This window comes from Lepisma saccharinum, chromosome 2 (assembly GCF_977018435.1).
Source record: "Lepisma saccharinum chromosome 2, izLepSacc3.1, whole genome shotgun sequence".
In the NCBI taxonomy this organism is placed as follows: domain Eukaryota; kingdom Metazoa; phylum Arthropoda; class Insecta; order Zygentoma; family Lepismatidae; genus Lepisma; species Lepisma saccharinum.
This window is the reverse complement of record NC_139230.1, coordinates 1,926,397-1,933,983: the sequence shown is the minus strand read 5'-3', so window position 1 is coordinate 1,933,983 and position 7,587 is coordinate 1,926,397.

Here is a 7,587-nt window from a genome sequence, read left to right as displayed (position 1 = left end):
TCCGGTTCCCACCCAACATCGTATCAAGCGAATACCTGGAGGAAACTTTGAGGCCAGGAGCATGCTGCTGATCACATCACCCCCACCTTCAGCCATGATCAAGAAAGTGTGGGACCCTAACTCCACACCCCTATACACCTTCATGGCAAAGTGCAGGGGAGCACTTTACTTTTACTTCCTCAAAAATCTGTTCCAACATATCAAACTGTCATAAAAATACATAGACCATGTGACCTACAATTTAAAATAATAGTTTAAAAGCAGAATGGATTATTAAGTTTCAGTATATTTGGCAGAAAAATGTTCTAAAACAAAAACGCGAATTTTGGGAAACGTAACACTAACAAGTAAAAATAAGATAATGCCAATTTTTGGTGCCATAATATATCTGTAACGCAAGATTGATTGATTTAAATTTTTTGGGTGCGTCGCCACTTATGGTCATTATGCACCCTTCAGTATATAAGGGGAAAATTCCATTATCTAAACTCCTTACCTTAATGCATTAAAAAGGGGGTATGGAAAATAACTTTCAAGATATCCCAACTCTCACAAAGAGGCGTAGGTCATGTGACTTACAATTTGAAACAGTAGTTTAAAAACACCATGAAGGTATAATTTCAGATATTTGCCCGAAAATGCGCTAAAATGCCAGTGCCCCGCACTTCCACCACGTACAAAGTCCCAATCGTTTAAATTAAGGGATCGTAGATAGGCTATGTGAAGCCTGATATTCAAAGTTATTTGGCTGCAAGAGGTGTATCCTTAACCCAGCAAGGGGGCTAGCCCCGTGAAATAAGAACTACACTCACGATTAACTTTAAACACTACAATTCACTGGTCTGGCAAGGGTGTGAGAGAATGAAAGACAAGGATAGAGGAACGTTCGTTACCTGTAGATCTCGAAGTGACGATCGACTTGCTGGTTCGTTGATGAAACTCTGATGAACTCTCCTGAAATAAAACTCCTTTCCGATATTGTACTACTCCTCGCTGTAACATTCGGTAACAACTATTCATGCCATAACTTATTTATGTTCAACAACTTGTATAATTCCGAGGCACTAACTGTGCACGCGATAGATTTCAGATACCGACTGATTGAAGAAATATTCTCCCGAGCTATTTAAACGAAATTCGAACTTCGACCGTTGAGAGAACGCGTCTCTCAATAACGGTGCTTTCAGCATAAAACTGTGTTTGCAGTATCTTTCTTGCGATTCCGGAAGAATTCGTATCAGCGGATTTTTACATCCGCTGAAGATCGCAGGTGGCATTTGCTTGAAAGAAGCTCTTTCCAGCTTCTTTCATACTTGGGCCCTTTTTATGAAATAATTAGACTATCGAACTATGGCACCCGGGGTCCCGGATTTGAGTCATGCCTTCGGCATGATACGGTATAATTTCAGATATTTGCCCGAAAATGCGCTAAAATGAAAATGTGAATTTTGGAAAAAATAATACTGAATAGTAAAAAATGAAAAAATACCCTATGACCAATAAAGATTGGGCATACATGGCCACCACAAATAACCACAGACCATAACCTAAGTACAAGGGCCATCAGGTTAGCTTCAGAAAAAGCTTGCGAGAGCTATTTTCCCAGAGACTTATATCCCCCCTCAATTAGAATCATGGGTAATGTTTACCAACCATTTGTTACACTCATGGGAGGGTTAGAAGTGCTTTATTTATAAAGAAACAACAATTTTTAGGCTGACAGTAGCCATCTTGAATACCAAAAACCATGTGCTCCAAATTACATATTTATTAAATCTTTTATCTTTTATTAAAAATCAAAGATAACACTTACCCATAGGTAAAATAATGCCTAATTTACGAAAAAGTAAATTCATTTGCAATTATCTGGCATAATTAAGCCAGAAAAGGTGAGAAAACACTTTTGTTTACACTTTTCAAGCAATTGATAACTCTGCCATCTGGTGGGAGAAAGTGGAACTCCCACAGACAAGGAAAAATCTCCGAGGACTCCAGCTGGCCAATGAGAAGCCTTCAAGGCTGTGACGTCACAGAGGAGACTTTCAGATTGCCTATTGTGTGTTGAGCTTGGTGTGCAAGCTCACTTGCATTCCAGACCCACCTGAGAGCAGGTCACATGTGAAGTTGCTGGCAAAATCCAGTGTGTTAATGGCCGCGTGTGCCAGTAACAAAGTATTCACAAGGGAAACAGGGATCTAAGGTCCAGTTATAGTAAATATGGACCTAAGTGTGTGTGACCAAGTGGGATATTGTGTCCAAGACAGCATCTAAGGATCCCAGTGCAAATTTCGGCAATGTAGCGAGTTTTGTGTCACTCATCAAAAGTGGAAGTTCAGACCACATGGTTGGCAAAACTGACGCCATAGCAGCATCCATGCCAGAAGAGCCAGGAAAGCTAACCCATCACTCCCCAACTGCCTTTATCACTTCAAGGAAGTACGAATTTCCTATTTTTTAGTGGTGTATACCCCAAAATTTCCCATGTCTCGGGATGTGGCTATTGAGTGTGAAATAGTGTGTGTGGCCCCCAGGTATGAAAGGTATATTGTCCAGCAGGCTGGTATGTAAGTACAGAATCCTTTTGTATATCTCTTTGGTGTGTTGTATGTACAGTGAAATGTTCATGTTTGGTGGTGGCTATGCCACAAGCGGTGTTCTTTATGAATAAATGTGTCGTTCAAAGGTGCCTGACCTGTTATCATTGCAGTGAATCATAAGACTATCAAAGCCTCCTCTAGCTACAGTTTCTGAAATTTAGGCTAAAGTTCGTCTGTTGCTTAACAGGTCTCTCAAGCGATACCTGTTATTATACAGAAAACCACACGTGGAATAGGGTCTGCGTGTGGCCGCATACAGCGTGGCTCTCACTTTTTTTTATCTTTCTGACCAAGTGTTGTTTTTGGTTAGTTTTAAAGAAGTCTCTTTTCAACTAAGCAAAACCAACCAAACCATCAATAAGATAAAGTAAAGTCAAAGTACACAAAAAACTTTATATATTATATGTTCACAAACCCACCTTATAACACCAATTTGAAAAAAAAAAAATCAAGGTCCCTACCGATTAGGCATAAATAAAACAAGAATATCAGTTGTAATTTATTGCATTAGTAACCTAATTTTCGGCATAATCACCACCGTTGTTCTGGCATTTGTCGTAGCATGGCACTAAATTTTGTATGTCCATGGCATATGTGTCTGACAGCAGAGACTGGAACTACCTCTACCACTACCTCTACCACAGTGTAGCTGTCAAATCCTTGTCTTGCCAGAAACCTCTTCAGTTGAACAAAGAGATGAAAGTCAGTACATTCAAGGTCATGGATGTACAGGGAGTGGTCCAAGATATCTCACCTGAAGTGATGCAAAGGGCCCGCGTGTACTCGGCTGTATGGGGTTGTGCACATTCGATTGGCCTTCCGTGAATTGTCTGCACAATCGTCTGACCATACTATCACTCACGACGTCCGGTCTGCACACCTCACACGATTGCTGGTGGCTCGGTGCCAAATTCTGAGCGTGCAAAAATCTGATTACCACATGTAGGCTACATTGCAGTCCGTGGGAGACTGTATGAGAGCTGCAATCTTTAACCTAGAACTGTCATAAAACGGCTGCATTGCAACTGTACCAGATTACAGCTACATGCCACTTCTTCCTGCCTGCATGTGTGTGCAGGGTGGCGACAGACCTGGAAAACCGGGAAAAGTCAGGGAATTTGATGTGTCAAAAAAAGTCAGGGAAATGTCAGGGAATTTCGTCTTCATTTTTTTATTTTTTTTATAAAGATATCGTTATGGAACTGCACGGGAACAGGAAATCTCGTTCGCAAGTTTCGGCCTCAACTTTTAGGCCCCTTTTATGCGCAACACAATCATGGCGCCAGAAACCAGTGATGGCAGGAGGAGAGAGAGAGAGAGAGAGAGAGAAATTTCTCTCGTTCGGGCTTCTCGGCGGGTATTTTAAATTCGAACACTCTTTGGAGGAAAATTGTTATAACTCGGGCACTATGGGAGCAATCTACTTCGGATAACTTTTGTTTTGCAGCTAAAAGATCGGCGCATGCAACCGTGTACAATTCAGAACGCCGGACCGAGGAAGGGGGGCTTGGGGGCACGACCCCCGAATTTCAATGAAAAAAAAAAACGTAAAAATCTGTAGTTTGCCCCTTCTTGCCTCGCTATTTTGGGGATAGGTCGCGAACTAGTATTCTTTTCAAAGAATGGACATTTCTCAAGAGAGTGAAACATATTTCATGTTCTTGGGTGCCATACAAGTTGAAATATAAGCCAAAATGTGATTTTTTTTTACGAAAAATAGGTAATTTGCATTTTTGGAGGAAAATTGTTACAACTTGGGCACTATCGGAGCAATCTACTTCGGATAAGTTTTGTTTTTCAGGTAAAACATCAGAGCATGCAACCGTGTACAATTCAGAACGCTGAACCGAGGAAGAGTTCGGGGGGCGCGACCACCGAATTTCAATTAAAAAAAACAACATAAAAATCTGGAGTTTGCCCCTCTTCTCCCACTATTTTGGGTAGGAGGCGCAAACCTTAGTATTCTCTTCAAGGAATGGACGTTTCCAAAGAGATTGATTGAAACGTGTTTCATGTTCCTGGGTGCCATACAAGTTGAATAATGAGCCAAGATGTGAAACTCTGTTCGGAAATGTGGCATTGATATGTTGCGGAGAGGAGGAGAGGTTGGTCATCGATATGAATTTCCCAGGCTTGCTCCAGACCTGTGTCAGTTCCACCCAAATATAAGAGTATGAAGGTCCAAAAAGTACATTCATTTCATAATCAGCACTATGATACCATATGGTATCATCGGGGGAGTAAAGGTTTAGTTTAGCCTCTAAATATTATGTGGAAAATGCATTGAATTATCATTTTTTCTTGTCCGTATGGGAGTAGTAAGGAGTCTTGTCAACAGATGGAGAGGGATAAGAGCGGATGGCGTCGTCCGATAGTAAGGCATTTTGTTGGGCAAACTGAAGGAACATGGGAAAAGATAGGTTCTATTGATACATACTATTTTTGTCGAATATCGCCACCCGACAAAGTATCTCACTACAACATGCGACAGAAATTGCATGGACTGCAACATCCAACAAAAATCGCATGCATAAACAAGAAGAGCTTTACACTGAAAATATGCTGCTGGAATTTTATTACTCTTCTGGCTCACTTCACCTTATTTAATGTAGCAGTGCTTACGAAGGTTTTCTTTCATCATCCTGGCGTATTACTGGTTTCGCACAAGTTAACATATGTTTACAATGGCATTGCACTATTTTTAGATATCAAGAAGAATCCAACCAAACGGGATATATATTGAATACTATCACGAAAAAGTGAAACATAAATCTGCATTGGTGAACGTTATAAAAATTGGCAAGTGCATGCTCGCAACCTCAAATTTACTGCAACACTAGTATTGCAATGAAGTTAACGCCACTCTCTGTCCAGTCTGTTTGAACTCGTGAGAGATGGTCATTAATCTCTCACTGAATAAGGTTAATGTCCAATATTATGAAATAAAATACTAATAATAAATACGTAAATATTTTAATATATTTACTCGAATCATTCAATCATAAAAGCAAATCACTTTCTTCAAGAATTGACTTTTCTCTGCCAGCCCTGCTAAATTTTCACTTTCCATCTACTGATTTATACAAGGGGTGGCCAGAAAGTAATTTCCGATTAGTAGGGAACCGTAAACGCCAAAACCGTGAAAACTGGTAATTGCTGCGAAGTTATGTTGAAGAATGTGCAGTGATGTTTGGACACATTTTTGGCCTTTCGAAATATCGAAATAATGCGAATTTGGCATAAAATGCGAATTGTTGGCGTTTTTAGCTATTTTTTAAAAAGAAATGTCCTAAAACAACGAAACATTCTTGTCTTTTCTTGGCCATGTTTGTGTACATAGAACATGCAAGTTTTCCAACATTTTACTCAAGAGTAAACTATAGTTATACTTATACGTACGTGAAATAATTCAGACAGCCACATTAAATCATGTATTTCCAACGATTTTTTCAACTTCTATCGAAACCATTTGCATCACAGAGCAAAGTGGCAGGGTTCTAACAGGAGATCGAGTGCGTATCTACCGTCACACGAGAGCCACATCTTCATATTTGTCGCACGAGATATGTCTTGAATTACCAAGCTAAGTGCGCACCATCGGCATTTGTCGAGCGAGTAATAATGGAGCTCAGTCATTAGGGCATCTGACTACTATGCGAGAGACCCGGGGTCGATCCCCTGCAGGGGAGAACCGGGATGTTTTCCACCTATTCAAACTGCTCCGGCAACCACCCAGCATCATATGAAGCTGGTACCTTGAGGATACTTTGAGGGATAAATGTAGCCAGGAGCGTGGTGCTGATCACATCACCCCCACCTTCGACCGTGATCAAGAAAGTGTGGGGCCCTAACTCCACACCCCTATACACCTTCATGGAAAAGTGCAGGGAGCACTTTACTTTTACTTCCTCAAAAATCTGTTCCAACATATCAAACTATCACGAAAGCATGGCCATAGGCAGGAAAAAAATTCGGGGGGGTTCATTCATAATTGTTCCCATGGGCGTCGCCAGAAATTTGAATAATAGAAATAATAACAATAATTGTACAATAATAATTAAAATTTCATAATAAAACCATTTTATTACTATATTATTTTAATTCAAATCATAGAGAATAGAAAAAATTAAGTCAATTTCATAGAAGATAATATTGGTAAAAAAAAGGTAAAGTGCTCCCCTGTGCATAGCACCACGCCATGAAGGCGTATAGGGGGTGTGGGGGTAACGCCCCACACTTTCTTGATCCGGTCGTGAGTGGGGGTGATGTGATCAGCATCACGCCCCTGACCGCCTTTACCCCCCAGGGTTTCCCCCAGGTACCCATGTTATTCGACGCTGGGTGGGCGCCGGGGCCGCTTCCATCGTTAGAAAAGTTCCCGGATTTGAACCGGCCGGGGATCGAACCCGGGACCTTTAGCATGGTAGTCAGATGTGTTACCGACTGAGCCACCGTGGTACTTAACAAAACCATACGTGGATCTGTATGAGTTTATTATTTCCATTTGCAAAAACATCGATTTAGTTTAGTTTGTAATTGTCAGGGAAAAATGTAAATTTTGTCCTGGAAAACCTGGAAAAGTCAGGGAATTTCATTTCTGCTTGTTTGTAGCCACCCTGGTGTGTGTCGCTCTCCAACCACTATACGGTGTACGCTTTTAGAAGGAACATGAGTTCAGCCAATACGCAGCCAGTGCTGTCGCGCTGCTGCCAAACCAACTGCTAGCGGAAGGGAAACACAGATAATTCGTTGTCCAATATTCAGCTTTTTATGGGTATAATGCATGCACGTGATATTTGAGTACAATGAAATATATAGTGAAGAATCTTACACAGGATTATATCATATCACTGCAGCATATAAAAGAAACTCGTACCTGAAAGAAGTTTGAAGGTACGTATTTATTGTAGAGGAACTGCAAAGTCATAATCATCGCTCTCGTTTCTGTTTTCTGGCATGTTTCCCAGGAGATTTGAATAGGGGTTCGACG